The sequence below is a fragment of the Hordeum vulgare genome, chromosome 7H (assembly GCF_904849725.1).
Source record: "Hordeum vulgare subsp. vulgare chromosome 7H, MorexV3_pseudomolecules_assembly, whole genome shotgun sequence".
In the NCBI taxonomy this organism is placed as follows: domain Eukaryota; kingdom Viridiplantae; phylum Streptophyta; class Magnoliopsida; order Poales; family Poaceae; genus Hordeum; species Hordeum vulgare.
In genome coordinates, this window is record NC_058524.1 from 566,283,657 (window position 1) to 566,299,753 (window position 16,097).

Sequence of the window (16,097 nt, forward strand, 5' to 3'; positions counted from 1 at the left end):
CGGATTCAACTGGAGGGTGCATCACGGGAGCTCGATTTACCGTTGGAGGCGGAGAAGTTCGGATCGGGCCCGTCTGGATCTAGGGCCCCTGGATCTGGCAATTCCATTGGTGCTACTGTGGGGAATGCAGTAGGGATGGCAGAGCTGAAGAAGCTCAACAAGAAGATGAAGAAACTAATCGAATTGAAGAAGCAGGGCAATTTGATGGCCGAAATTTTTTATGTTTGTGTAATTGCTCTCGCATTTGTTTATGTGATGATAATTAGTCGTTAGTGAATAGATTGGGCATCATCTGTAATCGTAATGATATGGATGTTTGAATAAAACTGTTGCGCTGTACGAATTCGGCATGTTTTCTCGTCTTCTCCACTTTGTTTCGACCCCGTTTTTACAGTTCTGCAGTTCGTCGTCAGTTTCAGTTTCGGTGGTAGAGGGAGAAAAGGAAAAAAATGGGTTCGTCGACAGTTGCCCGAAAAGGCCATGCCCATATAGAAGGTAGGCAGGGCCGAATAGAACATATTCAGGCCCATTGATAAAAAAGGTGTAGCTAGTGCAAAAAAAAGTGCACACGGTCATTGACATCGATATATACAGGCCCGTTGATAAAAAAGTTGAAGGTAGTGCAAGACGAAAGTGCACAGGGCCGAATAGAACATATCCAGGCCCATATACTGCCGTTTGTTTCATCCGGTGATTAATTGGGGGCCCGACTAATTGTGGAATTATCGAATGCATGCATAGGAAACGAGCGCTGATTATAGTAGCACATTGTAGTAGTACTGCCGCTTGTTTCTGTTGGGGAACGTCGCATGGGAAACAAAAATTTTCCTACGCGCACGAAGACCTATCATGGTGATGTCCATCTACGAGAGGGGATGAGTGATCTACGTACCCTTGTAGATCGTACAGCAGAAGCGTTTAGAGAACGCGGTTGATGTAGTGGAACGTCCTCACGTCCCTCGATCCGCCCCGCGAACAATCCCGCGATCAGTCCCACGATCTAGTACCGAACGGACGGCACCTCCGCGTTCAGCACACGTACAGCTCGATGATGATCTCGGCCTTCTTGATCCAGCAAGAGAGACGGAGAGGTAGAAGAGTTCTCCGGCAGCGTGACGGCGCTCCGGAGGTTGGTGATGATCTTGTCTCAGCAGGGCTCCGCCCGAGCTCCGCAGAAACACGATCTAGAGGAAAAACTATGGAGGTATGTGGTCGGGCAGCCGTGAGAAAGTCGTCTCAAATCTGCCCTAAAAGCCCCATATATATAGGAGGAGGGAGGGGGACCTTGCCTTGGGGTCCAAGGGAACCCCAAGGGGTCGGCCGAGCCAGGGGGGAGGACTCTCCCCCCCCCAAACCGAGTCCTACTTGGTTTGGTGGGAGGGAGTCCTTCCCCCTTCCCACTTCTTCCTTTTTTTTTCTTTCCTTTGATTTTTTCTCTCTTGGCGCATAGGGGATTGGTGGGCTGTCCCACCAGCCCACTAAGGGCTGGTGTGACCCCCCCAAATGCCTATGGGCTTCCCCGGAGTGGGTTGCCCCCCTCCGGTGAACTCCCGGAACCCATTCGTCATTCCCGGTACATTCCCGGTAACTCCGAAAACCTTCCGGTAATCAAATGAGGTCATCCTATATATCAATCTTCGTTTCCGGACCATTCCGGAAACCCTCGTTACGTCCGTGATCTCATCCGGGACTCCGAACAACATTCGGTAACCAACCATATAACTCAAATACGCATAAAACAACGTCGAACCTTAAGTGTGCAGACCCTGCGGGTTCGAGAACTATGTAGACATGACCCGAGAGACTCCTCGGTCAATATCCAACAGCGGGACCTGGATGCCCATATTGGATCCTACATATTCTACGAAGATCTTATCGTTTGAACCTCAGTGCCAAGGATTCGTATAATCCCGTATGTCATTCCCTTTGTCCTTCGGTATGTTACTTGCCCGAGATTCGATCGTCAGTATCCGCATACCTTTTTCAATCTCGTTTACCGGCAAGTCTCTTTACTCGTTCCGTAATACAAGATCCCGCAACTTACACTAAGTTACTTTGCTTGCAAGGCTTATGTGTGATGTTGCATTACCGAGTGGGCCCCGAGATACCTCTCCGTCACACGGAGTGACAAATCCCAGTCTTGATCCATACTAACTCAACTAACACCTTCGGAGATACCTGTAGAGCATCTTTATAGTCACCCAGTTACGTTGCGACGTTTGATACACACAAAGCATTCCTCCGGTGTCAGTGAGTTATATGATCTCATGGTCATAGGAATAAATACTTGACACGCAGAAAACAGTAGCAACAAAATGACACGATCAACATGCTACGTCTATTTAGTTTGGGTCTAGTCCATCACGTGATTCTCCCAATGACGTGATCCAGTTATCAAGCAACAACACCTTGTTCATAATCAGAAGACACTGACTATCATCGATCAACTGGCTAGCCAACTAGAGGCATGCTAGGGACGGTGTTTTGTCTATGTATCCACACATGTAAATGAGTATTCATTCAATACAATTATAGCATGGATAATAAACTATTATCTTGATACAGGAATTATAATAATAACTTATACATTTATTATTGCCTCTAGGGCATAATTCCAACAGTCTCCCACTTGCACTAGAGTCAATAATCGAGCCCTCACATCACCATGTGAATTACATTGTAATAAATCTAACACCCATACAGTTCTGGTGTTGATCATGTTTTGGCCGTGGAAGAGGCTTAGTCAGCGGGTCTGCTACATTCAGATCCGTGTGCACTTTGCATATATTTACGTCCTCCTCCTCGACGTAGTCGCGGATGAGGTTGAAGCGTCGTTTGATGTGTCTGGTCTTCTTGTGAAACCTTGGTTCCTTTGCTAAGGCAATGGCACCAGTGTTGTCACAGAACAAGGTTATTGGATCCAGTGCACTTGGCACCACTCCAAGATCCGTCATGAACTGCTTCATCCAGACACCCTCCTTAGCCGCCTCCGAGGCAGCCATGTACTCTGCTTCAAATGTAGAATCTGCTACGACGCTTTGCTTGGAACTGCACCAGCTTACTGCACCCCCATTAAGAATAAATACGTATCCGGTTTGCGACTTAGAGTCGTCCGGATCTGTGTCAAAGCTTGCATCGACGTAACCTTTTACGGCGAGCTCTTCGTCACCTCCATACACGAGAAACATCTCCTTAGTCCTTTTCAGGTACTTTAGGATATTCTTGACCGCTGTCCAGTGATCCACTCCTGGATTACTCTGGAACCTGCCTGCCATACTTATGGCCAGGCTAACATCCGGTCTAGTGCACAGCATTGCATACATGATAGAGCCTATGGCTGAAGCATAGGGGACGGAGCGCATATGCTCTCTATCTTCATCAGTTGCTGGGCACTGAGTCTTACTCAATCTCGTACCTTGTAACACTGGCAAGAATCCTTTCTTGGATTGTTCCATTTTGAACCTCTTCAAAACTTTATCAAGGTATGTGCTTTGTGAAAGTCCTATCAGGCGTTTTGATCTATCCCTATAGATCTTAATGCCTAGAATGTAAGCAGCTTCTCCTAGGTCCTTCATAGAGAAACTTTTATTCAAGTAACCTTTTATGCTCTCCAAAAGCTCTACGTTGTTTCCAATCAGTAATATGTCATCCACATATAATATTAGAAACGCCACAGAGCTCCCACTCACTTTCTTGTAAATACAAGATTCTCCAACCACTTGTATAAACCCAAATGCTTTGATCACCTCATCGAAGCGTTTGTTCCAACTCCGAGATGCTTGCACCAGTCCATAAATGGATCGCTGGAGCTTGCACACCTTGTCAGCATTTTTAGGATCGACAAAACCTTCGGGTTGCATCATATACAACTCTTCCTTAAGGAACGCCGTTTTGACATCCATCTGCCAGATTTCATAATCGAAAAATGCAGCTACTGCTAACATGATTCTGACGGACTTAAGCATCGCTACGGGAGAGAAAGTCTCATCGTAGTCAATTCCTGGAACTTGTGAAAAACCCTTTGCCACAAGTCGAGCTTTATAAACGGTTACATTACCGTCAGCGTCCGTCTTCTTCTTAAAGATCCATTTGTTCTGAATAGCCTTGCGGCCCTCAGGCAGCATCTCCAAAGTCCACACTTTGTTCTCATACATGGATCCTATCTCGGATTTCATGGCTTCTAGCCATTTGTTGGAATCTGGGCCCACCATTGCTTCTTCATAATTTGCAGGCTCATTGTTGTCTAACAACATGATTGATAAGACGGGATTACCATACCACTCTGGAGCAGCGCGTGATCTCGTCGACCTGCGTGGTTCAACAGAAACTTGAACTGGAGTTTCATGATCATCATCACTAACTTCCTCCTCAACCGGCGTTGCAATGACAGAGGTTTCCCCTTGCCCTGCGCCACCATCCAGAGGGATGAGAGGTTCGACAACCTCGTCAAGTTCTATCTTCCTCCCACTCAATTCTCTCGAGAGAAACTCCTTCTCGAGAAAAGTTCCGTTCTTAGCAACAAACACTTTGCCCTCGGATTTGAGATAGAAGGTGTACCCAACTGTCTCTTTTGGGTAACCTATGAAGACGCACTTTTCCGCTTTGGGTTCCAGCTTTTCAGGCTGAAGCTTTTTGACATAAGCATCACATCCCCAAACTTTAAGAAACGACAACTTTGGCCTTTTGCCATGCCACAGTTCGTATGGTGTCGTCTCAACGGATTTCGATGGTGCCCTATTTAAAGTGAATGCAGCTGTTTCTAATGCACAGCCCCAAAACGATAACGGCAAATCAGTAAGAGACATCATACATCGCACCATTTCTAACAAAGTACGATTACGACGTTCGGACACACCATTACGCTGTGGTGTTCCAGGCGGTGTTAACTGCGAAACAATTCCACATTGTCTTAAGTGAGTACCAAACTCGAAACTCAGATATTCACCCCCACGATCAGACCGTAGGAACTTGATCTTCTTGTTACGATGATTTTCCACTTCACTCTGAAATTGCTTGAACTTTTCAAATGTTTCAGACTTGCGCTTCATCAAGTAGACATAACCATATCTACTTAAATCGTCAGTGAAGGTGAGAAAATAACGATATCCGCCGCGTGCCTCCACGCTCATTGGACCACACACATCGGTATGTATGATTTCCAATAAGTCACTTGCACGCTCCATTGTTCCGGAGAACGGAGTCTTAGTCATCTTGCCCATGAGGCATGGTTCGCACGTGTCAAGTGAATCAAAGTCAAGTGACTCCAAAAGTCCATCAGCATGGAGTTTCTTCATGCGCTTTACACCAATATGACCCAAGCGGCAGTGCCACAAAAATATGGTGCTATCATTGTTTACTCTAACTCTTTTGGTCTCAATGTTATGTATATGCGTATCTCTATCAAGATTCAATATGAACAATCCTCTCACATTCGGTGCATGACCATAAAAGATGTTACTCATAGAAATAGAACAACCATTATTCTCAGACTTAAAAGAGTAACCGTCTCGCAATAAACAAGATCTAGATATAATGTTCATGCTCAACGCAGGCACTAAATAACAATGATTTAAGTTATCACTAATCCTGATGGTAGTTGAAGCGACACTGTGCCGACGGCGATTGCATCAACCTTGGAACCGTTTCCTACGCGCACCGTCACTTCGTCTTTCGCCAGCCTTCGTCTATTCCGCAGTTCCTGCTTCGAGTTGCAAATGTGAGCAACAGAACCGGTATCGAATACCCAGGCACTACTACGAGAGCCGGTTAAGTACACATCAATAACATGTATATCAAATATACCTGATTTTTCTTTGCCCGCCTTCTTATCTGCCAGATACTTGGGGCAATTGCGCTTCCAGTGACCCATACCCTTGCAATAGAAGCACTCTGTTTCAGGCTTAGGTCCAGCCTTGGGTTTCTTCGGCGGATTGGCAACAGACTTGCCGCTCTTCTTCGAATTGCCCTTCTTGCCTTTGCCGTTTCTCTTGAAACTAGTGGTCTTGCTCACCATCAACACTTGATGCTCTTTACGGAGTTCAGACTCTGCGACTTTCAGCATCGCAAACAACTCGCCGGGAGACTTGTTCATCCCTTGCATGTTGTAGTTCAACACAAAGCCTTTATATCTTGGCGGCAGTGATTGGAGGATTCTGTCAGTGATAGCTTCTTGCGGGAGTTCAATCCCCAGTTCAGCTAGACGGTTTGAGTACCCAGACATTTTGAGCACATGTTCACTGACAGATGAGTTTTCCTCCATCTTGCAAGCATAGAATTTATCGGAGGTCTCATACCTCTCGATCCGGGCGTTCTTCTGAAAGATAAACTTCAACTCCTGGAACATCTCAAATGCTCCATGACGCTCAAAGCGACGTTGAAGTCCCGGCTCTAAGCCATACAAGACTGCACATTGAACTATTGAGTAGTCCTCCTTACGTGCTAACCAAGCGTTCTTAACATCCTGATCAGCCGTAGCGGGTGGTTCATCTCCTAGCGCAGCATTAAGGACATAATCCTTCTTTCCAGCTTGTAAGATTAGCTTAAGATTATGAGCCCAGTCTACAAAGTTGCTTCCATCATCTTTCAACTTAGCTTTCTCTAGGAACGTATTAAAATTCAGGATGACACTTGCGTGAGCCATGATCTACAACACAAATATATTCAAAGTGGACTTTAGACTATGTTCAAGATAATTAGAGTTCAACTTAATCAAATTACATGCTAAACTCCCACTCAAAAAGTACATCTCTCTAGTCATTTGAGTGGTTCATGATCCACCTACACTATCCCAAGTCCGATCATCACGTGAGTCGGGAGTAGTTTCAGTGGTAAGCATCCCTATGCTAATCATATCAACTATATGATTCATGATCGACCTTTTGGTCTCATGTGTTCCGAGGCCATGTCTGCACATGCTAGGCTCGTCAAGCTTAACCCGAGTGTTCCGCGTGCGCAACTGTTTTGCACCCGTTGTATGTGAACGTTGAGTCTATCACACCCGATCATCACGTGGTGTCTCGAAACGACGAACTGTAGCAACGGTGCACAGTCGGGGAGAACACAATTTCGTCTTGAAATTTCAGTGAGAGATCACCTTATAATGCTACCGTCGTTCTAAGCAAAATAAGGTGCATAAAAGGATTAACATCACATGCAATTCATAAGTGACATGATATGGCCATCATCACGTGCTTCTTGATCTCCATCACTAAAGCACCGGCACGATCTTCTTGTCACCGGCGCCACACCATGATCATCCATCAACGTGTTGCCATCGGGGTTGTCGTGCTACTTATGCTATTACTACTAAAGCTACATCCTAGCAAAATAGTAAACGCATCTGCAAGCACATATGTTAGTATAAAGACAACCCTATGGCTCCTGCCGGTTGCCGTACCATCGACGTGCAAGTCGATATTTCTATTACAACATGATCATCTCATACATCCAATATATCACATCACATCATTGGCCATATCACATCACAATCATACCCTGCAAAAACAAGTTAGACGTCCTCTAATTTTGTTGTTGCATGTTTTACGTGGTGACCAAGGGTATCTAGTAGGATCGCATCTTACTTACGCAAACACCACAACGGAGATATATGAGTTGCTATTTAACCTCATCCAAGGACCTCCTCGGTCAAATCCGATTCAACTAAAGTTGGAGAAACCGTCACTTGCCAGTCATCTTTGAGCAAAGGGGGTTACTCGTAACGATGAAACCAGTCTCTCGTAAGCGTACGAGTAATGTCGGTCCAAGCCGCTTCAATCCAACAATACCGCGGAATCAAGAAAAGACTAAGGAGGGCAGCAAAACGCACATCACGGCCCACAAAACCTTTTGTGTTCTACTCGAGAAGACATCTACGCATGAACCTAGCTCATGATGCCACTGTTGGGGAACGTCGCATGGGAAACAAAAAATTTCCTACACGCACGAAGACCTATCATGGTGATGTCCATCTACGAGAGGGGATGAGTGATCTACGTACCCTTGTAGATCGTACAGCAGAAGCGTTTAGAGAACGCGGTTGATGTAGTGGAACGTCCTCACGTCCCTCGATCCGCCCCGCGAACAATCCCGCGATCAGTCCCACGATCTAGTACCGAACGGACGGCACCTCCGCGTTCAGCACACGTACAGCTCGACGATGATCTCGGCCTTCTTGATCCAGCAAGAGAGACGGAGAGGTAGAAGAGTTCTCCGGCAGCGTGACGGCGCTCCGGAGGTTGGTGATGATCTTGTCTCAGCAGGGCTCCGCCCGAGCTCCGCAGAAACACGATCTAGAGGAAAAACTATGGAGGTATGTGGTCGGGCAGCCGTGAGAAAGTCGTCTCAAATCTGCCCTAAAAGCCCCATATATATAGGAGGAGGGAGGGGGACCTTGCCTTGGGGTCCAAGGGAACCCCAAGGGGTCGGCCGAGCCAGGGGGGAGGACTCTCCCCCCCCCAAACCGAGTCCTACTTGGTTTGGTGGGAGGGAGTCCTTCCCCCTTCCCACTTCTTCCTTTTTTTTCTTTCCTTTGATTTTTTCTCTCTTGGCGCATAGGGGATTGGTGGGCTGTCCCACCAGCCCACTAAGGGCTGGTGTGACCCCCCCAAATGCCTATGGGCTTCCCCGGAGTGGGTTGCCCCCCTCCGGTGAACTCCCAGAACCCATTCGTCATTCCCGGTACATTCCCGGTAACTCCGAAAACCTTCCGGTAATCAAATGAGGTCATCCTATATATCAATCTTCGTTTCCGGACCATTCCGAAAACCCTCGTGACGTCCGTGATCTCATCCGGGACTCCGAACAACATTCGGTAACCAACCATATAACTCAAATACGCATAAAACAACGTCGAACCTTAAGTGTGCAGACCCTACGGGTTCGAGAACTATGTAGACATGACCCGAGAGACTCCTCGGTCAATATCCAACAGCGGGACCTGGATGCCCATATTGGATCCTACATATTCTACGAAGATCTTATCGTTTGAACCTCAGTGCCAAGGATTCGTATAATCCCGTATGTCATTCCCTTTGTCCTTCGGTATGTTACTTGCCCGAGATTCGATCGTCAGTATCCGCATACCTTTTTCAATCTCGTTTACCGGCAAGTCTCTTTACTCGTTCCGTAATACAAGATCCCGCAACTTACACTAAGTTACTTTGCTTGCAAGGCTTATGTGTGATGTTGCATTACCGAGTGGGCCCCGAGATACCTCTCCGTCACACGGAGTGACAAATCCCAGTCTTGATCCATACTAACTCAACTAACACATTCGGAGATACCTGTAGAGCATCTTTATAGTCACCCAGTTACGTTGCGACGTTTGATACACACAAAGCATTCCTCCGGTGTCAGTGAGTTATATGATCTCATGGTCATAGGAATAAATACTTGACACGCAGAAAACAGTAGCAACAAAATGACACGATCAACATGCTACGTCTATTTAGTTTGGGTCTAGTCCATCACGTGATTCTCCCAATGACGTGATCCAGTTATCAAGCAACAACACCTTGTTCATAATCAGAAGACACTGACTATCATCGATCAACTGGCTAGCCAACTAGAGGCATGCTAGGGACGGTGTTTTGTCTATGTATCCACACATGTAAATGAGTATTCATTCAATACAATTATAGCATGGATAATAAACTATTATCTTGATACAGGAATTATAATAATAACTTATACATTTATTATTGCCTCTAGGGCATAATTCCAACAGTTTCATCTGAAGTAGTTGCATGCATATTAATTAGATCTCATCTATTAATTGAAGGACCAATGCATGCAGTTCATGCGTCATGTTTTTGGGTTTGAAGAGATCTTCTAATTAATAGCATGTTTTTAGTTGAGAGTGCCTAGGTTGCAGTTTATGCGTCATGTTTTTTTGGGTTTGAAGAGGTCTTCTAATTAATAGCATGTTTTTAGTTGAGAGTGCCTAGGTTGTAGTGCACTCAATCTCTCCGTGCCTAGGTTGTAGTGCACCTTCTAATACGACTAATGCACCAAAACAGAGGGAGTGTCATTTGAAGTCAAACGTACCTAGGTTGCAGTGTAACTTGCATGTCATATACTCCCTCCGTTTCTTTTTAGTCCGCATACAAGATTTGGTCAAAGTCAAACCTAGCCTCGAAAAATGCATTTGGGGAGTAGGTTGTTATGGTGTTTTCAAAGTTTGTGCACCGGTGTTTTCAAAGTACCTAATGCATAAAACATAAAACATATAATGCATAAAACTAGATAGAAATAGTACTACAAAAAGACGGGCACACACGCCCCAACTACTAGATAAAAATATATAGATAGACTTCTTACAACATATATATAATGACACGATAGAAATACTACTAGATAAAAATACTAGCCCGATATAATGACACGGGCACTGATACGTCTCCAACGTATCTATAATTTTTGATGGTTTCATGCTATTATCTTGTCAAACTTTGGATGTTTTGCATGCTTTTTATTTATTTTCTGGGACTAACTTATTAACTCAGTGCCAAGTGTCAATTCCTGTTTTTTTCCATGTTTTTGACCCCTTTCAAAGGAGATTTTGAAACAGAGTCCAAATGGAAGAAAATCCCCAAAAATATTTTTTTTGGAACGGAAGAAGATCGGAGAACTTGGGAGCCAAGCCAGAAGAGCCCCAGGGGCCCCACAAGCCCCCACCCCGCGACCAGGGGGCCCGCTCCATCCAGGCTTGTGCCCCCCTGGAGGTCCCCTGACCTAGATCTTGCACCTATATATTCCCAAATATTCCGAAAAAATCAAGAGACGGTCGCAATCGCTTTTCCGCCGCCGCAAGCTTCTGTCTCCGCAAGATCCCATCTGGGGCATGTCCTGGTGCCCTGCCGGAGGGGGGATTCGTATACGGAGGGCTTCTTCATCAACACCATGACCTCTTCGATGATGCGTGAGTAGTTCACCATAGACCTACGGGTCCATAGCTAGTAACTAGATGGCTTCTTCTCTCTCTTGGATCTTCAATACAAAGTTCTCCATGATCTTCATGGAGATCTATCCGATGTAATCTTCTTTTGCGGTGTGTTTGTCGAGATCCGATGAATTGTGGATTTATGATCAGATTATCTATGAATCTTATTTGAGTTTCTTCTGATCTCTCTTATGCATGATTTCATATCCTTGTAATTCTCTTCGAGTTGTGGGTTTTGTCTAGCCAACTAGATGTATGATTCTTGCAATGGGATAAGTGCTTGGTTTTGGGTTCATACCGTGCGGTGACCTCACCCAGTGACAGAAGGGGTAGCGAGGCACGCATCGTGTTGTTGCCATCAAGGGTAAAAAGATGGGGTTTTCATCATTGGTTTGAGATTATCCCTCTACATCATGTCATCTTACTTAAAGCGTTACTCTGTTCGTCATGAACTCAATACACTAGATGCATGCTGGATAGCGGTCGATGTGTGGAGTAATAGTAGTAGATGTAGAAAGTATCGATATACTTGTCTCGGACGTGATGCCTATATGCATGATCATTGCCTTAGATATCGTCATGACTTTGCGCGGTTCTATCAATTGCTCGACAGTAATTTGTTCACCCACCGTGATATTTGCTATTATGAGAGAAGCCTCTAGTGAACACTATGACCCCCATGGTCTACTCCACACCATATTTTCAACCTTACACTTTTTACTTCGTTGCTCTTTCCGCCTTCAGATCTCACTTTGCAAACAATCTTGAAGGGATTGACAACCCCTTTGAAGCGTTGGGTGCAAGCTTGTTTGTGTTTGCGCAGGTACTTTGGACTTGACGAGGCCCTCCTTCTGGATCGATACCTTGGTTCTCAAACTGAGGGAAATACTTACTGCTCCTATGCTGCATCACCCTTTCCTCTTCAAGGGAAAAAACGACGCAAACCAGAGAAGTAACAAGAAGAATTCCTAAGTGCCAGGGAAGGACTTTTGTTGCCGCAGCAGGCACACACGCCCCAACACATGGTCACACACGCCCCAACTACTAGATAAAAATATAAAAAGACTGGCATCGGCCAGCAGACTCCTTCGTCGGCGCCCCCCTCACTCATGGTTCTCCGACAGCTGGTAGGGGAGGGTGTGCATGCCGTTGGGCTCGGGGAAGATGTGGTGGAAGTTGGTGAAGATGTTGTAGGCGGTGAACGCGATTAACTCGCATCCACACCAAAACACCTGGCCGAGGAGGTGGTAAGCGTTGTAGCGGTTGGTGAAGGTGACGTAGAGGCCGATGACGAAGCCATTGGGGCCGCCATCGACCTGCTCGTGGAGGTGGAACATGGGAGGAGTGCCCTGAGGGAGGTGGCGGTAGCCGGCGTGAAGGAAGAAACGAGACAACTCTGTAGGGCCCCTCCACCTTGAGATGGCCCAAATCCTCAGGCTATTCTCGACGACTTCTCCGGGCGGGAACTGCCTCTTCGGCATGGTGCGAGGTGTGTGCATGCAATTGTTAAAACTATCTTAGATACGACGTACTATTGCGCCCCTGCCGCCCGTTTTAATGCGTCGCTCCATGGCGGCTAGGTTGTGTTCATTTGGCAGAATAGCTAGGCTGCGATGCCGTTGCATGGCATGCAGGGTGGCCCATCTCATTGCGACGCACGCCATGCTCTGTCGGGATGATCCGCTCGGCCCAACGGTCACTGAGATGCTCCCACGCTCAACGTTATCCGCTCGGCCCAACGGTCACTGAGATACTCCCCCACACCCGCGGCCTATCCTACGGCCGCAGTTTGGCGTTAGGGTTAGATCGACGGTGGACGTTTGGCGTTAGGGTTAGATGTGGTTTGGAGGCAGTCAACGGGGTTTTGAAAGGTTTGACCGAACATTCAAATGTCTGTAACTAATTCAAAAAAATCTAAAAAATGAAAAACCAGCGCATATAGTCTTGTTATGTTACATAGTTATGATATAAAATGATGAACTTGATGTAATGATATTTGCATGAAAAAACCTTCATAAATTGGACTATCTCGACTGATGTTGCATATAGTTCAAAAGAGTGAGAAGAGGGTTTCAGGTTTTGAAAATTCAAAAAATCAGAAAACCTCACCTTTTAGCTTCATTTTGGAGTGACTAAGCAGGATCTGAAGTTATTTTTGCATTTTAAATTTTTAAACTTGTTTTGTTGCTGACTTTGTATTAAAGGGTGTTTTTTCAAAAATAAATTAATAATATAAATACTTATTCAAAAAAAGGTGAGACTTCGTATTGATCCTACATAGGTATAATATAAGCTAAGAAAATCTTTTTGGGTGATTTTGAGAAGGTGTTAGGGTTAGATAGGTTTTGGAGGAAGTCAACGGGGTTTTGAAAGGTTTGACCGAACATTCAAATGTGTATAAATAATTAAAAAAAAATCTAAAAAATGAAAAACCAGCGCATATAGTCTTGTTATGTAACATAGTTATGATATAAAATGATAAACTTGATGTAATGATCTTTGCATGCAAAAGTTTCAGATTGTCCTAGCGCGTGCAAAAAAGATTCAGTAACAGTTTCAGTTAGCTCATGTTCAGCAGTAACAGTTTCAGTTAGTTCATGTTCAGCAATAACAGTTTCAGTTAGCTCATATTCAGCAGTAACAGTTTCAGCAGTAATAGTTCTCTTCCTTCTAAAGCCATTGAGTCTTGTTTTTTTCACTAGCCAACATTGTTCAACAACAAGAGGTGGGGCTTTTTCCGCACGCTTCCTCCTAAAACTTAAAGCATTTCACTTGGTTAGATACTAGAACAAGTAGCAAAATCAAAAACTTGCAAAAAATAGTAACATAAACATATTTTGACCTCTGAGGAGTGTAGATGCATTTGGATGGACCAATTGTGTGCCCAAGTACCTCACACAACTTGCACCTATTTTTGTTACCTTGTTGAGCCCTTTTGGGCTTTTCATTCTTTTCCTTTTCCTTTTTACCCTTCCTACTACAACCACCTTTCTCAAACCAAGCTTTGAATCTGCTCTGTTTTGGCCTCCCAGCCTTTCTTCTAGTGACAGGGGGACACAAGGTAAATTCTATTTCCACCTCAGGCCACTCAGATTGGTCAGTAGTGCAGGAATTGGACTTGCATATGCAGTTTTGAATTTTTGTATTGAATAATACTCATGCAAATATGGGTGCATATTTAACCTGGGTTTAGATGCCAAAAAAAGTATTGCATGCTCACATGGTTTTCCAGTGTGTTGCCACTCTTGGCAAGTGCACTCATGCAACTCAGTATTTACCACATGCCTCTTACCACTCTTTGTATCTCTAACTTCAGCACCCCACAAGGAAGATTTCTCAACAGATAGACGTGAAAGATTTCTACTCCTGTTGACCACCTGTTGTACCATTGCTGGAAGCTTGTCCCCTTTTAAAATATTAGCAATTTTTCCTCTCAACTCCCACAAACGCATGATCATGATCCTTATTTGGTCCACCATGTCATGCACAGGCAAGTCTTTCAAATCCTTCTCTTTGTTGTTAAAACTCTCTGCCAAGTTGTTATTGATATGATCACATTTTATGGCAGTATTAAAACCTGATATGTACCACAACAGAGAATGGTGGTTGTTCAACCATGAAGCAAATTCATTATCACTACATGATGCCAATATCTTACCAAGGTGATAGGAATGTGTTTGTCTGGTGTACGATCTTGCTGCCGGCCACATGCGCCCAAATTCATCTCCTCTGATTTTTTTATCAGATTCATCCATATATGTCCAAAGCACTCCCTCTGCTCAGCATGAGGGAAAACTTTTTTTACTGCATTTTCCAACCCTTTACATGCATCTGTGTGGATGGCCAAAGATGAAACTGGCCCTATGCATCTTTTTAGTTGCATCATGAACCATATCCATGATGCATCTGTCTCTGATTGAAACATTCCTATTGCAACTGGGAACATCCAGTTGTGTCCATCTAGAGCATTGTATGCAGCCAACTGACCATTCCACTTTCCAGTCAAAAAAGATGAGTCTATGCTCAAATATGGACGACAACCTGCTTTGAATCCATCTACGCAAGGCTTCAAACACATAAAAACTTGCTGAAAAAAAACCTTGGCATCCTCTGTTACCTCTGTATCTATCTCCACCACACTTCCAGGTGACCTCTTCTCCACCTCTACTTTAAAACTATACAACATCCTAAATGTATTTGCCCAGTCACCATACAATGATTTCATGGCCCTTTGTTTTGCTTTCCACATTTTGGTATATTGTAGTTGGATGGGGTACAGCTTCTCCAAGTCAACTTTAAGCCTCTTTGCAGTACTGTTTGGAGTCTTGGCTAAAATAGGAGTAATCTTCTCTGTAATCCAAAGTTGTGATGTCATCTTTGAAACTCTCTGTGAAGTGGTCATACATGTATGCTAGTGTGGTATTTGATTTACCCTTACTGTACTTCCATCAGGTTGTAGTCTGGCAGATATGTACCATTTGCAAGCATTGCCACCACTATCATAACCTTTGCACCGAGCATAAAATTTCTTTCGATCAGTCCACATAGTCTTGGCCTCAAACTCTTTTTTCACTACAAAGGTCCTGAAAGACATCCTAAGCTCAACCATGCTTGGCCAGAACTTTCCCACCTCAATAACTGGGTTCTCTTTGTCATACAAACAAACCAGCTCATTATCATTTGATCATCCACATCATCTGCAGCCATTCTCATAAGCTCTTCTTCATCCTCATTTGCATTTTTAGGGCCTGTGCTACCATCAGCAGGCAAAGAACTGTCATCCTTCTCCTTATCTTTGTCATCAACTTGAATGCCAAACATTTCGGCCATATCAATGTCAGATATTGGTGTAATGACCAAATCTGTTTTTTCATTCAACTCTACTACATTCCAGTCAACAACAATCTTCCTAGCACCATGGGTTCCCTCCTCTCCATATACATCAATCCCTGTATCTTCATCTACTACAGTCGGTTCAGTCAACAATGCCAACATATTCTTTTGTGAAACCCACACATCATCTTCCAGCTGTGCAGCCATCTTTGATGGCACATAACCAACTCTGAAATTAGTTTGCAGATCAATTAGCTCTGCATAAAATGTTACTTGTTTGCATGCCCACCCTTCTTGCTGATCAATTTCAGTAACCATGGATTCT